This window comes from Erpetoichthys calabaricus, chromosome 10 (assembly GCF_900747795.2).
Source record: "Erpetoichthys calabaricus chromosome 10, fErpCal1.3, whole genome shotgun sequence".
In the NCBI taxonomy this organism is placed as follows: domain Eukaryota; kingdom Metazoa; phylum Chordata; class Cladistia; order Polypteriformes; family Polypteridae; genus Erpetoichthys; species Erpetoichthys calabaricus.
In genome coordinates, this window is record NC_041403.2 from 95044969 (window position 1) to 95067831 (window position 22863).

Genomic DNA, 22863 nt, shown 5'->3' on the forward strand with positions numbered 1-22863 from the left:
GGGTGTGCATACTAATGCAATCAGGTTTTGGTATGATTTTCTTTTCCATTAAACAGTTTCTGATTTGTTTTCACCTTTATATGGACTGCATTTCTACAATAAAGGTGGAATAAATTCTGATAGGGTGTATCATGGGGTCAATTTTTATTACACAATCTGCAATTTTATCAGGGGTGTGTAGACTTTTTATATCCACTGTAAATGTTAGTTTATTTTTTTAAGACTTTTTAGAAAATTGGATGCAGTGGTGCTGTAATCTAACCAGTTATAAAGTGTGAATTTTTAAGGATCTTGCAATGTTAAGAGGTCTAACCTTTGCAACGTTCTGTAAATGGTAAAGCACTCAGAAATAACAAGATGGTATTGGATCAGAGAACTCATAATATCAGGGTGAACAGGTGTTATACACAGATAAAGCCATGTGCTATCTGCATAACTGTGCTAGCTCACATTATATTTTGAAATTTGATCTAATGCAAGCATATAGATTAAAAGCAGCAGCTTACTCAGAATAGATAGTTGTGGTACACCATATACAATTTCATGGATCTCTGAACTACAATCGCGACAACTTAAGTAAAAAAAAAAAAAATTCTACCCCTTCAAGACTGAAACCAATCTAAGTCCCTGAACGAGAGGCCCACCCATTGAGTAAGGCGATTTCTTAGTATACTATGGCCTATGATGTCATTCTGCAGTTGGGTCTTGTAGAATAAGAGCAGAAGCTTGGCCTCTGTCATTGTTAACCCAAACGTCATTTACCACTTTAAGCAGTTTTTGTACTCTCGAGTTCTAAAAGCTGACTGAATATTAGTCATATAATTGCTGAAAAACTATTTTCTACAATTTTACTGAGATGGGATAAAGATGCAATAGAGAATTTTTTTGTTGGCTCAGTGTGGCTGAGTGTTTTCTATGATGGACTGAAACCTTTTCTGGGTTGTGTTCCTGCTTTATGGCCAAAGCTTCCTAATAAACCTGCTCACTGTGTGACCTTTAACTAAGATGGCTTAGAAAGTGGATGAGTGGCACAGTGTAATGCTGATAAGAGGTCATCCTGTTCTCTAAAGATTTATAATAGGTTACAGTGTGCGTGTTTATATATAATTTGATGGTAGTTTAAACATTGGATACTAGGCATCTGATGATAGTGTCAAGTTTTGGAATAAAAAGGCACTTGATGGTTCCTGCTATGTTACTGTTTGTCATTTCCTGTTGGAATTAATTTGCTTAGTCCATAGATAGGTGTGGATTATTTTAGTCCAAGTTAATCTTTTAATCTGCTGTTGAGAGGAGTAGCAGTACTTTTTACTTTGTTCCTGTAATGTTTTTAGTGTCCTGTAGCAATGTTTGGTGCTTTACTGAACTTTCCACCCCACTTGTCAGTTGTGTTTTTGTCTAATTTTCTGATGACGTGCCGCTATATTTTTTTTTGTTTGTTTGTTTTTTTTACGCACTTATGGCTCTTTAAAGACTCCATTTCCCAGATATCCTTGTTAAATTTTTTTGCTCAATGTTTTATAAGCTAATAGTGCTTTAGAAATCTATCCAATATCCAATTTTTGTTAGTGAGTTTAAAATAGAAATTATAATTTTTACATTTAAGGCCCTTCTAAACATTCCGGTGGGAAAAGGTAATGGTGCAGTTTTAAAAATGTCTTTGATTTCCTGAAGTTTGCAGAATCATTTGCTTTTCATTAGCCTATACATATCTGTATAATAAGTGGGAAGATTTTAAAACCTTGAACTATTTCTAACATTGGTATTTATTTCATACAAAAAAAATCCCCGTTTAGCTGTGAATTAAAAAAAAAAAAATTCCAAGTAATAAGTCCTTTCATTTATTTTGAAGATTATTTAATACTAGCAAGTTGTGCTTGTGAAAATTTTCACAAGAATAAAAGCATTAATGAAATGACGAGGGAAAAAAGAACATCACACGTTAAGAGATTTTTAATAAATAATGACGTGATAGGACTCAGAATCATCACATGATTAGTGTGGGATGTTATTATAGTCACACTTTGTATTGTAAATATTCGTGCTGTTGTAACATGAACATGTTAATAGAACATATTGGATAAGAAGGGAAATGCATGGCACATGTAAGTCAGTATGTGTGAAATGCGGCCATCAGGTAATGTAGTATACCAATGTCTGTAATTGTCGGAAAACAATTTGTTGCATAAACTGTCTGCGAAAATAATCCTCTGTGTGTAACCTGCAAGTACCTGGGTTTCGATGCAACTCTGGAAAATGTAGTGTACAACTGGCCATGGGTGAAAGCGGGCCTGGCAAATAAACTCCGTTATTAAACGTTTGTAGTTGTGACTTGGTGATAGTCATACAATATTCTAAATAAACGCGGAATTGCCTACGCCATAATATAAAGGGAATATCTTGTTTTGAGTTTTCAGTGTTTTGGAATGTTTCTTGTTGTCTGGCAGTTTGCCGCTGCTCTTCGTGTAATTCATTTTTCGTTCACTGTGTAGGTGCAAGACTTGCTGCCAGTTATCTTCGGATAGTGTTGCTCTGTGGTTTGTAAAACTTTGTTTTTGTTGTTCTAAGGCATCTTACTGGTGCTCGTTTGTTTACCATGATGTAGATGTTTCTGCTTCTTTGTGTTGGTGTGAGTGTGTAGGCCGGTGAGACCATTTCTGTTGTTTGCAGCTAGGCTGTATGTGCCTTTTTATTTTATTGAGAGGCCTATATTGAAGTGAAAGAGTAGGTGTAAAATGGTAGTGTCATAATACAGTTTTAGTCAGTAACAAAGTATGCACTGAATTAACAATCAAATACCACAGTCAATAATTGATCACATTGAAGAATTGAAGACTTGAAGATAAGCCTAAGACCAAAACTCAGCCAGGAACATGGATTCCTCACTGTTTGTTGTGGAGGGATGTAGTAGTTGTGGCAACCATTGTTTATATCAAGCATGGACGGACACAAGCGAAATATAAGGATTTACGTTTTTTATGAAAGTTATTTTAAGCAGAGATTTAAGTACTCATGGTATTCAATAACAATGCTTAATAAAAATGTTACTCTCTCATAATAGTTAAATTAGATCATGACAGTACATTACAGCATTGGAAAGGATGGCCATCTGTTTTTTCTCACCTTTGCAATCTCAGACCTTGTACTCTCCACTTGGAGCACATGAATACAATTGAGTTTGTATGGGCAGATCTGGATTTTTGGCAAAAAAAAAAAAAAATTCAAACTGATTTATATGACCAGTATTGTCTGCACTTTGAAGACCATGATTATTAATTTGTGTCAATGTAAACTTCACATACTATCTACATTTGCAGAGGATTGCTGAGTGAGCACCCACCCTCCACTTTAATACCTCATTTTTCTCACCAATAACTTTTTTTTTTTCTGATAGGCTTCTTGCATAGCATGGTTATTATCCCACTAAATCACCCAACGTCTTCTGTAGAAGTTCAGCTGATAAACACACACTGACATCTTGTAGGATACCTTGATAAACTTGGGAATTTCATTTGTTGTCTAGGTGTCCAGGCCCCAGGGCAGATCCAAATCACAATGCTCCCTCTGCTGTACTTCACTGTGGGGAAGGTGTTTTCATCTTTGTATGCAGTGCCTTTTTATGCCATGTGTATAGCTGCATATTCTTCCAGAATAATTCACTCTTCATCACTTCCCAAAACATTTTACCAATAGCATTGTGGAGTGCCAGTGGTGGTTTCTGGTAAGTTTTAGTTGTGCAGTGATGTTTTGGAGAGCAGTGGCTTCCTCCTTGATGTCTTGCCATGGACACCATGCTTGTGCAATGTTTTGCATAGGGTAAACTCATAAAAAGAGATCTTAAACTCTTCAATGAATACTTCAAACCTGTTACTCCAGGGTTTGTTTGTGTGTGTGTGTTTTTTTTTTTTTGTTTTTTTTACCTGACCATTCTGTTTTGTACTTTTTTTGATCATCTTGGCTGAGTGCCACAGTACTAAATCACTTCCATTTATATACAGTTTGTCTAACTTTGTTCTAATGAATAATTCAAATCTTCAAAATTACTTCATAACCCTTTTGAGATCTTTTTTGCAATGGATGCTTCACATCACCAGATACGTATGAATAGAAAACCAGAGGTTGACAGAACTTTTCAACCTGCATTGTAAATGTTTAGTGAAAATTTTATATAGGAACAGTAATTTATATACAATCCAATAAACCAAACTGTTCATTATTGTATCTTAAATGATGATGAGACCTTATTTTAAGACAAATGTATACATGATTGTTTCCAAAGGGTTCATATACTTTTTCTTGCCGTACTCCCTTACTCCTTCCATCTGAACATGTGTGGGATGAGATGCTAATTTGCTGTGATTATGGAACGTACTGGAGTCCGCTTCTATCCGCATTTCTGTGAAACTTATTCATCAGGTTGTTTTTTTTTTTTTTGAGGTCACAGTCATGATCTAAGTAATTATTTAAGAAATTATAATGGTCTATAGATGGTTTTAAAATATGCAAATTTAACACCACCTACTGCATATTGATACAAGATAAACTACTAAGACAGTGTTTAGTCCCTAGTAATATATTTCCTCAGTGTCCTGCTTTTGTTTAATGCAAATTTTTATTGCTATTTTGGAGTGTATTAATGTTGGACAAACCATCCATCAAAGCATTGTGATACTTTTGGTTTGTTTTATGCTAAGAAACTTCATTTTTTCTGCTTATATTTTATCCTCTTCCCCATTTTGTTTCCATTAATTTTTTTGCATTTGGCGTGTTAATGCAAAAATGGCATTTGTATCCCCAACCAATTTAACCAGTGTTTGTACAGTAGTACAAAAACATCCATGGTTGTAATGGCATTATGTACCAATTAGTGTGCATGTGATTTTTTCGTGTTTTAGTTTATATATTTTAAAACTCAGAAATAAATTAGATTTGAGTTAAGGTCGTCAAACTAACTGATCGTTAGACCTGTGTAAAAAAAATTTACTCAGACGTCACCCATAAACATAATCTCTCTATTAGAAGGCTTTGAAGGAGATGATACGTGATATTTTTGGAGACACTTTAAAGGACAGCTGCTGTACAGGCTTTTAAATGATCGGCACGCAGCTCGGCAGCAGCAAGCCAATAGCTGATCTGACCACATCTCCTTAGCGTGCGTTCAGCGACCCCTCCTCCCAACAATGCGAGCGGCAGAAACACGAAGTGTCTGGGGCATTGTGCACCCTGGGGGGTGGGGTGTGGGGGGGGGTTGCGAGCGACCCCCACTAGTCTCAGTCGAAATCCAAACAAGTGAAGCCTAAACAATCTACACTGGAGACTGCGGGTAGCTCCAAGCTTCGATTTAATTTGGCTCATGCCCAATAAATCCCTATAATTTTTTATCTATAAAAATGAGAGCCCTACACAGTTTTTGAAAATGAAGCCTTTCAACAAACGTTACAGGTTTTGAAGCTAGTATGCTTTACCAAACAGAAAGCAAATGAGTTAAGTTATTGTACCCAGGCTTTATGAAGTTCTTAAAGCATAGCCACATCTCTCAGGTCAGTGAAGAGAATAGCCCTAACTTGCGACAGCTGAACATCCAGGTAAGCAGATTCCTACATGACAATTGCATGTCACTACATTAAAAATGTCTCTCTGGAGGATGTGTTGCAGACAAGCTCGTGGCCTGCCCTTCACACCAGGAGCAGCTTTGATGCTTATACAGTGGTGTGAAAAACTATTTGCCCCCTTCCTGATTTCTTATTCTTTTGCATGTTTGTCACACAAAATGTTTCTGATCATCAAACACATTTAACCATTAGTCAAATATAACACAAGTAAACACAAAATGCAGTTTGTAAATGGTGGTTTTTATTATTTAGGGAGAAAAAAAAATCCAAAGCTACATGGCCCGTGTGAAAAAGTAATTGCCCCCTGAACCTAATAACTGGTTGGGCCACCCTTAGCAGCAATAACTGCAATCAAGCGTTTGCAATAACTTGCAAGGAGTCTTTTACAGCGCTCTGGAGGAATTTTGGCCCACTCATCTTTGCAAAATTGTTGTAATTCAGCTTTATTTGAGGGTTTTCTAGCATGAACCGCCTTTTTAAGGTCATGCCATAGCATCTCAATTGGATTCAGGTCAGGACTTTGACTAGGCCACTCCAAAGTCTTCATTTTGTTTTTCTTCAGCCATTCAGAGGTGGATTTGCTGGTGTGTTTTGGGTCATTGTCCTGTTGCAGCACCCAAGATCGCTTCAGCTTGAGTTGACGAACAGATGGTCGGACATTCTCCTTCAGGATTTTTTGGTAGACAGTAGAATTCATGGTTCCATCTATCACAGCAAGCCTTCCAGGTCCTGAAGCAGCAAAACAACCCCAGACCATCACACTACCACCACCATATTTTACTGTTGGTATGATGTTCTTTTTCTGAAATGCTGTGTTCCTTTTACGCCAGATGTAACGGGACATTTGCCTTCCAAAAAGTTCAACTTTTGTCTCATCAGTCCACAAGGTATTTTCCCAAAAGTCTTGGCAATCATTGAGATGTTTCTTAGCAAAATTGAGATGAGCCCTAATGTTCTTTTTGCTTAACAGTGGTTTGCGTCTTGGACATCTGCCATGCAGGCCGTTTTTGCCCAGTCTCTTTCTTATGGTGGAGTCGTGAACACTGACCTTAATTGAGGCAAGTGAGGCCTGCAGTTCTTTAGACGTTGTCCTGGGTCTTTTGTGACCTCTCAGATGAGTCGTCTCTGTGCTCTTGGGGTAATTTTGGTCGGCCGGCCACTCCTGGGAAGGTTCACCACTGTTCCATGTTTATGCCATTTGTGGATAATGGCTCTCACTGTGGTTCGCTGGAGTCCCAAAGCTTTAGAAATGGCTTTATAACCTTTACCAAACTGATAGATCTCAATTACTTCTGTTTCTCATTTGTTCCTGAATTTCTTTGGATCTTGGCATGATGTCTAGCTTTTGAGGTGCTTTTGGTCTACTTCTCTGTGTCAGGCAGCTCCTATTTAAGTGATTTCTTGATTGAAACAGGTGTGGCAGTAATCAGGCCTGGGGGTGGCTACGGAAATTGAACTCAGGTGTGATACACCACAGTTAGGTTATTTTTTAAACAAGGGGGCAATTACTTTTTCACACAGGGCCATGTAGGTTTGGATTTTTTTTCTCCCTAAATAATAAACACCATCATTTAAAAACTGCATTTTGTGTTTACTTGTGTTATATTTGACTAATGGTTAAATGTGTTTGATGATCAGAAACATTTTGTGTGACAAACATGCAAAAGAATAAGAAATTAGGAAGGGGGCAAATAGTTTTTCACACCACTGTATGTAGAGCTGCTGAGATGGCTGGCTGGCTATTGTTTCAAAAACCTTTATTGCATTTCCAATGCGCTGTTCAATTGCGTGACAGTATCAGTCACAATTTTGTATTTTGGCAAGTCGAATAAACGTTGCTTCTCTTTAACACTAGAATTACCAGAGTCTACGAAAAAAACTCATAGATCCGGCCCACATTAAAACCGTTCTCACCTCTCTTTTGTCTTCTAAATGCGCCGATTAAGACGAGCAGCAAAAAGCTGGCAATTCCATCCCCCACCATTGCAAAACGTTCAATAAGTTTTCCTAGCTCATGCCTTGTTTATCTGGGAGTGACTGAACTGGAGTTTTAGAGTGGAAATAATAGATAGCTATTTGGAACATATGCATTTCATGTGTTCCGTTTCTACAGTAATCTGTGTAAACACATTGTTGAAACAGAAACTGTTTTCATATTTTAGTAATGTTACAAAATGTAGGCATAAACTATAGACTGTGTGAAGCCTGCCGGCCAAACATCAAATAAACACTTTCACAAAAGGTTCAAAGATGTAACAACACCTTCTGTGGCGTAACGCTGAGATTTGCTGATTCGGAGCACGGCAGCCCTGCCGCGCTGTAGAGACCCAAGTTCGATTCCCCGCTGGGGAGGATGTGTTTTTTTCTTTTTTTTGTTTTTTTTTTCTTTTTCTTTGTAGCCTCAAACGGACATAAAATTTATAAATTGGTATGCACTGTAAATCGTTAAGTTTAAAATGTCGATTATGTGGTTATTTCTGTAGATTAATTCATGCTTTTTTACTTAGTCAGAACAGGAGCTTATTCAGCTTCTGATCTGACTCTAAGTAACAGCGCCTGTATAAATCACACCCAATCTGACGCTGTTCGTTTTCAAATATTGCATTACTTCAACTATGTTTTCTGATTGGTACTATTCGCGTCATAAAATGATTTCTTCAAAACGTCACATATATTTGTTTTGAGATGATGAATAGAGCTGCAAATTAATTTTCTGATTGGTACTATTCGCGCCATAAAATGATTTCTTCAAAACGTCACATATATTTGTTTTGAGATGATGAATAGAGCTGCAAATTACAGGTGCTTGTTCAGTGTAATAGGAACCATAGCACAGAGAGGTGTGTACACTGCAACAAGTACACATGTCGTAAATGTAGGAAGGGTGCTCCTTGGGTGAGCTATAGTGCGTCTTTATGTGAAAACAGCAGTGTCAGATGGGGAGTGTCTGATGATTGCATATAGTGCTGAAGTTAGTGCTCTTTACTATGCTTTCCTCTGCATGTCCTGAAGTACAAAAGAAACCGCATACAGCAACATGTGGGGACTGGCAAGATTGGGGGGGAAAAACACACGGTCGTATGTATCGTGATGCACTGCAGAGCTATAGCGCGACTTTATGTGAGAACAGCAGTGTCAGATGGGGTAGGGAAGGATCCTGAACGCGACTGAGAGAATGAAAAGTGAATTAAAAAAAAAAAAAACAAAGCTAACCTTTACAAATATCATAAATTACACCGGCTGTTAGACTGAAATCAAATGTATCTTTTTATTCTAAAATAGTAAAAATAAGAGCAGTTCACTTCTCAAAAGGGAGTCGTGCAGGATCAAACTCGTGACCTTTTGATTCCCAGTCAGCAACTGATACTGTTGCGCCACGGGGCCATCGAAGTAAATGAGTGTCAATGTTGCACACTAAGGCGGCTTTTTTTTTTTCTGCAGTTACATTTTTGAATAAAAGCGCACTTGTTGTATTTATACCTTTCGTGAAAGTGTTTTTGATATTTCGACTTAAGGCTTTACATTATATAGTTTATGGCTACATTTTGTCATTTACTACTAGAATATGAAAAACGTTTTTGTTTTAAATATGTGTTTACACAGATTACTGTAGAAACGGAGCACACATGAAATGTGTGTGTTCCAAATAACGATCTATTATTTACACTCTAAAACTCCACTTCACTCCCAGATAATCAAGGCATGAGCTGGGAGAAGTTCATGCATGTTCTAAGTCGGTGGGGGGATGGAATAGTTGGCTGTTTGCAGCTTGTCTTTATCTGCACATTTAGAAGACAAAAGACGATGGTGGAGAGGTGCAAACGGATTTAAGAAGCGATTTAAGGTGGGATGGATCTACAAGTTTTTTTGTAGGCTCTGGTAATTCTAGTGTTAAACACATGGCTAGCTGTACCGCTATGGTGGGAAAAGTTGGCAATGTACCTCACCCGGCTAAGCAAGTAGGCAGTTGTTGGAATTTTCGTAGCAGCCTGCGATACCAAATTGAGAGTGTGCAAAAAGCAGACGGCATGAAGTTTCATAAGCTGTACCACATGGATCACATTAGTGGTGGTGTGAGTCAAGATGGCTGGTTCTTTTTCATTATGTTCTATTCATCCAGCTCCGCTTTCAACAATGATCGGCTCTAGATCCTCATTTTAATACACCTCATTTTTGTCTGAGAAGGAAGTGTGGAGACACATTTTCAAAAACTGATTAACGTGACTGCTACATGTGAGCAACTGAAGACGTGTTACTTGTAGAATTATAGAAAGACAGTCTTCTCACTGAATCAATTATGACTGTTTCAAGATTATTTTAAATGTCAAATGTGAGGAATAAATTAGGCTAACACTTTCATTAAAGATTGTCTACATAGGAGATGCAGAACACAGTTTATTGAATAACATCTATATTACTAAACCACAGTTTTAATTTATGCACGGACGCATCGAAACGCATGCGCACTATGCAGCGGCTTCCCAGAGTCAGTAGGTGGCGCCCAAACACCACAACCCACAGTCAAACGCAGCGGCCTCCCAGAGTCCGTAGTATGTATGTGCCATCAGTCTGTGTGGCATGTTTGAATCACATAACGGACTTTACCATGCCCACGACCTGTGAACTAAACCTGAGGTAAAGCATGCACGCCAGGTTCTACGCACGCCAGGTTCTACACCCGCCCGGATGCGACCGCCCACACCACCGCGTATACAACGACACAGCCATAAAAAAACAAAAACGAGACTGCATGAAGAAAGACAATAACAGAAGCGCGTTGAAATGAACTGTCCCAGGACACACCCACCCTCCATGATATTTCATCACGCAGCGGCTTCCCACCGAAGCGCATACGTACTACGCCGTGGCGCACGCCCCAGAGTCAAACGCAGTGGCTTCCCAGAGTCGGGGGTGGCGCCCCACACAACACAACTGTACACTACACTTGCTCTAATCCACTGTGCCAGTAATATATGATATGTCATACATCCAAATATCGGACGGAACAGACACTGATTGCCATTCTTCGATTTACGATTCTCTAGAGAATCGCGGGCTTACTTGTTTGTTATTTAAGAAGCAGTACAGTAATCCCTCACCTATCGCGGGGGTTATGTTCCAGAGCCCCCCCGCGATAGGTGAAATCCGCGAAGTAGCGACCTATATTTATTTTATTATTTATACATATTTTAAGACTTTATAAACCCTTCCCACACTCTTATAAACCTTTCTCACTCTCTTGTTAACCTTTCCCACGCTCTTATAAACACTTCCTATACTCTTAAACACTTTCTACATTCTTAAACACCTCAGACCAACACTGCACACTGCCTGCACGCAGCGATCAGACGTCAATGTGTCTGCACTCGCTTTGTGAAGGGGGGGCAGCTGAACTCACGCTGAGCAGAAATGGACTTTGTGCTGCTTCTGCCAAAATGCCTGCTTGTCGCTCTGCTCGAGGAGTGTGTGTGTGTGTGTGGGTGTGTGAGAGCTGAACGCACCTTCGCTCAAACCCCCCTCCCCGGAAGCGCAGTTCGCATTGTCAAGGGGTGGGGAGCTGAAAGAACGCTAAGGAGAAGTGGACTTTGTGCTGGCTTTGTGCTGCTTGTCGCTCTGCGTGTCAATAATTTAAAATCCTGTACAATCAGGCTTTTAGGTGTACATCACCAATTTTCCTGTCTCACTGTCTTGTCTTGCGTGAAGTTAAAATGTTTTATAATAGTGAGATGTTACTCATATCCTTAGCCCGACATCCACATATCATATGTGTTAACAAAGTGTGTTTTATAAGTTTACATGTGTTTAAAGCATGTGGGATGGGTATTTTAAGGCTTAAACTAAAAAAATGTTTATATGGTCTTTCTATATCACAGATTTTCTCCTGTTGCTGATGGGTCTGGAACATAACTTCCGCGATAGGCGGGCAATCACTTGTATTTAAAAACCCGCGAAGTCGTGAATCCGCGAAAAGTGAACCGCGAAGTAGCGAGGGATTACTGTATTTGATTCTCTCTATTATAAAAAAAAATCTTGGGAGGGTGACTAGGGAGACGAGACGTGATCTTCTCGGAAGACAATTTGACGTCCCACAAGATAAGGCAGTGAGACGATGTTTAAAACAAGTTCACGAACATCTAACCTAGCAGTTGTTGGAATGCTTTTGGCAGACGCACTTAATGTGCTTCCAGCTCTTAAAACAATGACAAGAACACGCAGCTCGCCAGCAGCAGCAAGCCAGCAGATGATCCCACTGTTCCTCCTTAGCGTGCGTTCAGCCGCAACCCCCCAACCCACCCACCCCCCCACAATACGAGCAGTAGTATACGTCCTGCGAGAAAGAGATTTAACCATGCCCCATGGCCGGAAATAAAGGACAAGTAATTGTTTTTACAAAAGTTTTAAAGTAAAAGTGAAAATAATGCATTATGTAACAATTCCCATGAAAATAACAATCTCTTAAAATTGTATATCCAATAAACCAAACCCGGGGGTGGGCGAGTGAAGCGAGCAGGGGGATTCATATTCTTGGGAGTGTTGGTTATCTCTTGAGTATCTTCATTAGTATAAAAATGTAAGCCTCACTGTCAGATGGTGTACATAATTTTTGAAAAATTGGCCCTCTAATTTTAATCACTTTGCAGCAAGTCCTGTTACTTAAAGATATCATTTTATTTTGGTTAGATATCATTTTATTTTGGTTAGGTGTTAACTCTAAATCAGAACATTTCTCACTAAACTGCCAAAGATTCTGCTTTTACGTACGAGGCATAATCAAAAAATAAGGTAAATGCTGCTGCTTAGCACCATCCAACAGAAAGGCAGGCAACTTCAATATGTGTGAACCTTAGTAACAGTGCGTGACTTTTTTGGTGCACACAGTTGGTTGTGACCTACGGTTGAGAGAAGGTATATTTTAAAGTGTGCCATAAATCATGGATTGCAAACAACGCATTAACGTGAAATTTTGTTTCAAACTGCAAAAAAGTACTAAAGTTAAAATTAGTCTATTGTGATGCAGCAGTGACCATGAAGATGGTTTGTTTACAAGTGGGTTTGAGCAATAATGGTTGTGAATCGGTTGAAGTTAATGAGAGTTCAGGACCTCCTTCAAAATCGAAATTACAAGATAATGTTGAAAGAGTAAGCTAAGTGATTCAATCAAACAGGCGATTGACTATTAGTGAAATATCTGAGGATCTGAACATCTCGGTTCTGTTCAGAACATTTTTAACAGATTTGAAAATGGGATGAGTGAAGGCAAAATTTGTTCCACACATTTTGATGGATGAGCAAAAGCAACAGGGTTTGTCAATTTTATTGGAGTTGTGCGAGAATGCTGCTTCAGATTCCAGCTTTTTTTAAGAAATTTCATCGTGGGAAATGAAACTTGAGTCCATGGTAACTTATTATGAGACCAAGATTCAGCATTCTCAATAGAAATCATCCAGTTCTCCTTGCGCCAAAAAAGCGCGTCAGTCAAGATCCAACATCAAAGAGATGATTGTGTTTTTTGACCTTGAAGGAATTGTGTGAAATGAGTTTGTACCCAGGAACAATACGGTGATCTCTGAATATTATAAGGTCTTTCTAGAGTGTTTAAGAAACAATGTGCATAGAAAATGACCTGAGAAATGAGCAAACAGTTTCATCCTCCATCATGACAACGCTCCGTGTCACATGTCACACATTGCTTCTGGTACAGCACTTTCTGTCAAAAACATTAGTGTCCCCTTATTCACTGGATTTGGTGCTGTGCAACTTCTGGCTTTTCCCCCCAAAATCAAATTGACCATGAAAGGTAAACATTTTGAATCAATATTTTATTTATTGGAATAATCATGTGGAGAAATCCTCAGAAAAAATATGAGCAGTCTCTTCAGAAAGGCAGTCAGAATTTAGACTTTATTGCGCAGCCTAGAACACTGCAGTGCACATGAAGCTGTCACAGTTCATGAAATGAGCCCAGTGGGTTGGGCATGGATCAATTTCTGATCAGTCATTTTACATGTTATAACGGTAACCTCATGCTGTACCTGTTTTCATAACAATTACCTCGCCTTGTAAACTTCTTTCACTTAATAATCATCAGTCTTTTCATAACAACACGACCACTTCAACTGATCCAGAATGCAGCTGCAAGACTCGTTTTTGATATTCCCAAATTCTCGCACACTACACCTCTGCTGCGGAACCTGCACTGGCTCCCTGTGGCTGCCCGCATCAGGTTCAAAACCCTAACACTTGCCTTTAAGGCCAAAACTGGAGCTGCACCACCTTACATATCAGCACTGGTCAAGCAGCGTGTCACTTCTCGCTGTCTCAGAACATCAAGCACTGCACGTCTCGAACCACCCTTACTTAAAAGAAGAGGACGACATGCATCAAGACTCTTTGCAGTGTTGGCTCCTCAGTGGTGGAACGAACTTCCTCTTGCTGTACGAACAGCGGAGACCCTCACTGTCTTCAAACGTCGCCTGAAGACACACTTCTTTCAACAGCACTTGGACTAAAGTCCCCATACTTTTTTTTCTACCCTTTTTTTTTTCAAAAAAAAAAAAATTTTGTACTAACTTACTATTTTCTTCTAGCAGGGTTTTGTATACAACTTGGTCAGCGGTAACTTGTTTAATGACAGTAGATTTAATCCTAGCCTTAAAGACTGAAGAACAGTCGTAGACTACTAAGCACTGTTGTAAGTCGCTCTGGATAAGAGCGTCTGCTAAATGATGTAAATGTACATAACAATAATTCGAAGGATTCATAGGTCGTACTTACTGCCTGGCCTGGAGATGACCATCACCTGATCATATTTACTTTCCTCATATTCTCACATTTCTAATCTTGAGCTAAGAAAAATTCTGTCCTTTTAATTAATGAGTCCTTGTCATTAATTTCGAACCAGGATGACCCACATATGTGAAACTGAACTGTTCAATTAATAATTGCTTGTACCAGCATCCCTTAAGACTAAAATCATAGGCAGCTGTGCTGGTAAACACAGAAGGCAACTTCACTGATAAAGGCTAAGCTGCTAGATCTGGTGGCTTTGAGCTGGCAAGCACAATGCCAAAGCCTTTATTAGTTAACTCATAAATTCTTACATTGCTCAAAACCTGCTGACATACTGTTTTGCTTTACCTTGATTAAGATATTCATGAGGAAGCATTGACATACAAATTCAAATTTTATCTTGAATGAAGGTACATGCCAATGCAACAGCCTATGAGCATAGGCAGCTACGTTGTTAGGCAGCAGTGTGCATCTGCACATTGTTGAACTTGCCAGCACAAGGCTGTGCCACTGAAGGTAAAAGCCACCAGCTGTTTTGATGATCAACTCTTAAAAACTCCCGTATAGCTCAAATTACCCAACAATGCTGCTTGCTTTTAACTTGATCATCTAGAGTACATGTATAAGCCTTACTATATAAATTTAAATACAATTTAAAATGTCTGAATGTTTAAAACGTTTATGCACTACTGTACAGGTTTGCTTAGTTTTCTTTTTAAGGACCTTTAAGGCTTTTCAGAATCTTGTTTAGTCTTTAGTTAGCCAGAAGGCCCAGCAGAACTGCTGTGTCCCAAAACAAAAGCTTGTATACTCAGTTCCCCAAAAAACATAGCGTCCTTGGTCCATAGAAAACAAGGGAAGTGAAAAACAAGCAGGCCACATTAAGAACAAAAGCAGTGGCCTGTAAAACAGCACCTGCCTGAGCCATTTAAAAAGATGTCAAGCATTTACTTTTAATACAATAGCTCTAAAACCAGTAACAAGGCATATTGATCCTTTATCTAAATCTCAACAATAACTTTTAAGTATTGTGAAAACTAATGGCATTTGATGTATTGTTTAAGACTGACTTTGCAGTTTGAATGATAATGGGTGTTTTCTTCTTGGAATGAATAAGTTGTGCAGGTAGCTAAGTATTTATGTGCATCGGGCCAAATTATTGACAGATTATTGTTAGCAGAAAAGGTTCCCTTGTCACCGGCATCATACTAGAGCTTGGTGATACGGACTTAAATTAACATTCTGAGAATTTTGGCTAGAAATTCTGTATTTGATACAACTGTGTTATCAAAACATGTTAAAGAATGAAGATCAACTCTCTCCCTTTCTCAGGAATGACAAAGCTCTTGATTGATTATTGTGCTAATCATACATTATAATACAATGTACAGAAATACAGTAATACTTTTATAATTTGTGTATTATTTATGAATTTGAGTATTCTTAAAATGGTATTTACCAGCATAGTCAGTACTGTATACTGTGTAATCGTGGCCAGGCAAGTCTTTTTATATCCAGTATTATACACTCAACTTCTTGAATCCTTTTTCTCTGCGTTAGAGATGAGTACTTTATACAGCTGGTGCCAGGGAAGAATCTGTAGGAGGGCACTTAGAAATCTGAGGAGTTTGATGATTTTTAATTGGAAACTGAGCCGAATAAACCACCTGACAAAATTTTCATTGGCTTAAAATTATTTTTTGGCATTATAAAATCACAGGCTTTTTAGCCTCTGCTCACAAAGTAATATTGTATATTTGATTTCCTCCAATCTTAACACATTCAAAAGTCATTGGGAAGATGTATTTATAAATATGAATGTCCTATACATTAAGTTTCCCAGTTAAAGTAATGGATTTACAATTCACTTGCTAAACAAAAGTACAAACTGAAAACAATCTGAAAACAATGTCTTGGAATAGTTTTTACTCCCATACTGTACAGACATTGAATAAGAAACACAGAAGAAAGCCATGAAGGCAGCAGCTGCTCCTTGTAAACTTTCAGTATAGAGTGAAAATGGTGTGAAATGGATGGGTAAGGGCTTATGCTATCAATGTCTCATTTTTAGTGCGATTTGAATTAATGGTTAGCGCAGTTACCCAACCACTGACAAAGTGTGTATTTTTCGGGTGAACTTAAATTGTTTTAAGGTGGTGCAGTGGTAGTGCTGCTGCTTTGCAGTAAGGAGACTGTGGGTTCGCTTCCTGGGTCCTCCCTGTGTGGAGAATGCTTTGTGTAGTGAGAAAAGCGCTATATAAATGTAAAGAATTATTATTATTGTATTCTGCAGTATGTTGCATCCTTGCATTGGTTATCTCCATCCATCTGCCACTAGTCTGCTTATACAGCGAAACAGAACATTTTATGCACCTTTGTTAAGCTGGGACCTGTTTCGGCAGGGGAAGTGGGAGGCCCCACAGCCGGGGCCTTGCGTGTCTGGATGCCTGTAGACCTGCTTAGAAAGAAAGACCAATAGGGATTTTACAAATATTCAAATATGTAGTGAACAGAGTTAGATTTTGCGTATTGATTTTTATTAAATATCAGATTTACTTAATTATGATGTATTGCCCAACCCTTCCTCATGTCATATTTGGGTCAGATGCTTAGGAATGTTTTTTGAACAAAATTTTTTAATTGATTAAAAATGTGATTTAAATGAACCCATGTTGTGTTAGGGGCTAATTAACAAAAAGGCAGATGAAACTTTGCTGCTGTTATTGAAGCTGCTGTTTAATATTTTTGATTTATCACTGTTCTCTAGAACCACTAGAAGGTGGTAAATGAAAAGTTTTGTTTTTAAGAAAATGTGGATGTACTGTTCTATGGATAGTGTTACAACAGCCGTCTGTTTTCCTATAGGTCTATTAATTGAGAGATCTGTATATGGCTTTTATTTGTACATTTTCCTTGTACAGTATTCAAGTATGTGCATATGTACACACCAAACACAAAAGCAAGGATAGCTTTATTCAGTGTACACATTAAGTCTTGCAAACGTACACATATAGAAAAATCTCAACCAAAATTAGTGTACCAGCAGTCTTAGTAGTACAGGCAAAATACATTGCCCTTATAGCCCATTGACAAGATATTTACAAAATGCTAGGATGCTGACTACTCCAGCAAGTCTAAGCTGATGGATGAGCATCAACACAGATAAACCTTTAGGTAACTACCATAAAGTATAACGTGTCAGTGCATTTTATGGGGCAAAATTTGTCAAGAGCCTGAGGTCATTCTAAATATTATTCACATATTTGCTTACAATATCATACTGCATGTCTCATGTTGAGAAACACAAGTGCAAATACCCTAAGTATGCCTATTTTAATTTGCTTTGCAAAACAGACTGGTTTGTACCCAAATGCAAATGATGAATTAAGCGCCTAAACTCACAGGAGGAAAGGCCAGATTTATTGAATTGGGTCTGCAGAACCATTTAATGGGTTGAGAAGATTCCAGTATTGGGTGCATTGATGAATTCTGACTTACCATCCTTTATATGCTGCTGTTCTTAATTCATTATTTTGTTTATAAAACTACTCCTAGTAGTGATGTGCTGTATAACTTTTGTTAACATATTGACAAAATGTATCCCTATTCTTTCCAAAATACATTCTCATCTCCTTCAAGTTTGATTTCCTGGAACATTTCCTTACATCTAGGTGATTGTTAATTTTTCCTTAAATTGCATAGTGCTTATTTTTTATGACATTTTGTTAACAAAACTACAGCTAATTTTGAAGTAAGTGTTAGAAAATGTTTAAACTTTAGCAATGCTTTCTGGTGTAGTTATATTCCAGTCATACATTGAGTAGTTCCTTGAAAAAAAAAGTGTCATTACATTCTTCATAAGGTTATGAAAGACTATTTTTGTTTTCTGTTAAGAAATTAAACTAAGTTTTCCTTACTTTCCCATTTGCAGTGATAGCTAACAGATCGGCTTTTCTTAGATTATTCCTTAAGTGGATTTCAGAATATGTTGCATAAGAAACAAGGTACAAGAAACCTGATAAGCTCTTTGAAAGGGTTTTTTGATGTAAAGGACTTGAAGAAAAAAAACACTCTGGCGTTGTAGGTTCTTTGTTGTTCTTTCTGCTTTACTGGTTATTCTGTTCACATTCCAGATCAATGTTATAGGTATTTCTTTTAACTTTGTTCCCTGTCATTGCTTGATATTTGAAAATGAAAGGTTTGGATTTGTTTTCCGCTGTAGTAGGTTAAATGTGCAGCTTTTTGTTTTTTTGGTGTCTTTCCATCCAATTTAATCACTTTGATGGTCCTCCTTTATAATCTTTACTGTTAAGTTTATTGCAATCAATTAATAGGCCTTTCATTTACAGATCTTAAAATATTTTATTTAGTGAGTAGGTACATTCCTACATGTGGCACTATGACGAAATTAATTTTGCATATAGGGTATGTCCAGAAATTAGCAAGCTGTTCAAGTCAGGTAATGTTACTGTGTGTGTGTTTTGTAGAAAATTGGAATTTACCATACAAGTCTGTGGGGGTATGTAACTTTTTTTTTTGTTTTTAAGTAAACAATGGTATTGGTTTTGGTGTGTGCACGTAAGTGTGCTGTTTGATAAACTGATGTTGTACAGCATAGCTATCCATCTTAACTCCGGGAAACTAGGTTTGAAAAACAGTTGTTGTCAGTATATTTGATGGGAGTTTGTGTGTGTGCTGCTGTGGATATGTTTTCTTTTTCTTCTCACACATTGATGACAGTGAGTAGGTGTTCTTTTTTTTTTTTTTTTTATATGGCAGCAAATGTAGGTAATTGCATAATCTTTTTTAATATTACATTTATATTCAGATTCTAAGAAGTCAGCATTGATATATTTACTGAGAATCCTATACCCATCTTTAGCCTTGCTTTTTATTTTTATATTAATGTACATGCTAAATCTGGATGCAAACTGAACTTATTTCACTTGCACCTTATTTTTAGTGTGTGTTTTAATAGATACTCTAATTCTCACACTTTAGATGAACTTGATGATAGGTTTTTTTAATGTATACTCTCCTTCTGGTAATGTTGAAATGTAATTTCAATCTCGGTATTCTTCTTGCCTAAATATTGAAAATATATATGTGTGTGTGTGTGTGTGTATGTATATATATATATATATATATATATATATATATATATGTGTATATATATGTGTAAAATAAAATAGGTGAAAATTATCCATGATTTTTACTATGAATTTTTTGATGGAATGTATGTGTTTTTGACTCATTTTTTTTAAACGCATTTCTGAATAATATGAAACATTTTTCAGCCATATTTTTTTGAAATATGTTTAGATTTTGTTCCAATGTAATTATTACACTACTTTTCTTTTTTTTCAGTGTTTTACCAAGCTGTCACGCTCCTGAAGAGTTGAGCCAAAGTAGTAAGCACACAGATGACATATTGACTACCTATGGCTATAATAAAGGTACCAATTTAACTTAGTTGAACTTTTTTTTGGCTAATCATATTGTAAGTGTTGGCCTGTAAAAAAACATTAAAATCTGAAATGAACAGAACTGTTAACCATGGTTCATACAATTGATTTGATTTGGCAGGTGTGTCAAGATTGATAGGCAAATGTAACATTGATTTCATCAGTTTAAGCTTGCCCTTCCCTGTCTGCTAAAGAGACAAGTACTGATTTACATGTACAAGTACCAGTTGTAGTAGGATTCAATTTTTTTATTTTAAACTTGTCATTTAAATATTAAATTGTCATCATTATACTGATAATGAAGCAGTCATCTGTCATTAGTTTGCTTGATATTGGTAGGTCCTAAAAAATTGCATTTTTTTGGAAAGAGATTTTTAGAACTTTTTTTATGCTTTTAACCGAGCAGCTAGTTGGATTAGCTGTCAGAAGTGTAAAAGATTGTTTATACTGTATATGGCAGTTTTAATTACTGTAAAGTCAAAACTAATATAGACTACTATAAATCCTTATATTCTACTGTGATTAAAGAAGACAAGACACACTCTAATGCATTTCTGGACACATTACAGATACCACAAATAGATACTTAGTGCAGAGGAATTGGATAAACCTCTGACACTATCATAATTACTAGATGCAATAAACTCACTGTAGAGTGGGAAAGCAGCAGGCCCTGATGGCTACCCTGCCGAATTTTATAAGAAATTCTCAACTCGGCTAGCTTCTCCTTCTATTAGCAACATTTACAGAAGCTAGAGAAAATAAAATTCTACCTCGAACTTTTCGCCAAGCATTAATTACTGTCTTTCCTAAGCAAAATAAGGAATTATTAAAATGTGCATCATCCAGACCAATCTCACTTCTGAATAACGATGTTAAGATACTCTCCAAAGTCCTAGCTAGAAGGATGGAGAAAGTGCTGCCTTCGGTAATATCACAAGACCAAATTGGATTTATTAAAGGCAGATACTTAGCTTCCAATCTTACAAAGCCTGTTTAATGTAATCACCAACAAAGACAAACACCCCGGAGATGATATTGTTGGATGCAGGAAAAGCATTTGACATGGTTGAATGAAACTACCTTTTCACTACATTATAGAAATTTGGGTTTGGCCTGAACATTTGTGCATGCATCAAATTACTGTATACCAACCCAGAAGCTTCAGTTTGTATTAACAACATTAATTCAGAATACTTTAAAGTAGAACGTGGTACCAGACTTGGATGCCCCTTGTCACCACTGCTTTTTGCAATCGCCTTTGAGCCACTGGCAATTCATTGTCAAAATGCTATTGAGATAAAGGGGATTATCAGAGAAGGACAGAACGTTTCTCTATATGCGGATGATACGGTACTGTATATATCAGACCCACAAAATAATGTCTTCAGTCCTAACAGAATTTCAAAAGATTTCTGGTCTCAGAATCAATTTGAATAAGTGTGCTCTTCCCAGTGAATTCTCAATCACACCTTCCCTTTTATCATTGCAGATCAGTTTAAATACCTAGGGGTAAACCTCAGTAAATATAAAGCTCTTTATCAACAAAATTTTCCTGTCTGTATGGAAAAAATTAAGCAAGACTTGCGTAGATGGTCAACCCTGCATCTCACTTTAGCTGGAAGAATTAACATCGTCAAGATGAATATCCTTCTTAAGCTTCTCTTTTTTTATTTCAAAACATTCCAATATACGTCAGTAGATCATTTTTTAAGAAATTAGATTCAACCATAACCTCATTTATTTGGAATTCAAAACATCAACATATCTAAATGGCGACCCTGCAAAAACCTAAGGTGGAATGTGGGATAGCTTTACCTAACTTTAAGTTTTATTACTGTGCAGCAAACATACAAACTATAAAAACATGTACATAAATAGATGAACATACACAGGCTTGGTCCACAATAGAAGTAAAATCCTGCAGTACTTCTTTATATTCCTTGCTTTGCACCCCAATATATACAAGTTATCACCAATATACTAACAACCCAGTTGTGCTCCACTCAATCAGAATATGAAACCAATGTAAGAAGTATTTTAAGGTAGAGAAGCCTTTATCTGTGGCGCCTCTGTACGAGAACCACCTTTATCCACCCTCTCAAACATATGCAGTTTTAATGCCTGGAAAACGTTCAGGATTAAATAACTTAAGAGATCTGTACATAGACAACGTCTTTGCATCCTACAAACAATTACACTCCAAATTTAACTTTCCAGTAACACATTTCTTTCACTATCTTCAATTTAGAAACTTTGTTAAACAGAACCTGCCCAATTTTCCTCTCCTCCCACCTACCTCTATGCCGGAAAAAATATTGCTCAGTCTTGAGGACTCGGACAGCATTTCTGTAATATATGAAACTGTTTTACAGTCCCTCCCTTTCAAAGATCAAAGAGAACAGTGGGAAAAAGATCTTACTCAAAATTTCAGAAAAGGAGTGAAAAGTAGCAATGCAGAGAATTCACTCAAGCTCAATTTGCGCAAGGCATAGAATTATTCAACTAAAAATTATATATCAAGCGCATCTCTCTTGTTTAAAATTCTCCAAAATGTTTCCAGGGCAAGATCCAACCTGCAAACGCTGCAACCAAGTTCTGGCCTCACTGGGTCATATGTTTTGGGCCTGCACCAAATTAACATAATTTTAGACCAAAATCTTTAAATGTCTTTCAGACAGCCTTGGTGTTTTGGGCCTGCACCAAATTAACATAATTTTGGACCAAAATCTTTAAATGCCTCTCAGACAGCCTTGGTGTCACAATCCCTCCTAATCCCCTAACAGCTGTGTTTGGTGTTCTTCCAGATGGGCTTAAAGTGGAGAAGGACAAACAAATTGTAATTGCCTTTACTACACTACTGGCACATAGACTTATCTTGCTCAGTTGGAAGAATCCTAACTCACCTATTCTAAGTCAATGGGTAACTGATGTTATATACTATTTGAAACTGGAAAAAATCAAATTCGCACTTAGAGGATCTATACAAAATTTTT

The 22863-nt window shown here is 37.4% G+C and overlaps 1 protein-coding gene across 6 annotated transcripts in view; it reads left to right on the forward strand.

Annotated features, from left to right (window-relative positions):
• LOC114659255 (death-inducer obliterator 1-like) overlaps positions 1-22863 on the forward strand; it is a 109303-nt gene that overhangs the window by 18848 nt on the left and 67592 nt on the right. For all 6 annotated transcript variants that reach the window (XM_028811638.2, XM_028811639.2, XM_051932908.1 and 3 more), the window contains exon 2: positions 19770-19858. The gene's annotated coding sequence lies outside the window, so the exon portion shown is untranslated. The remainder of the gene's footprint in view (positions 1-19769; positions 19859-22863) is intronic.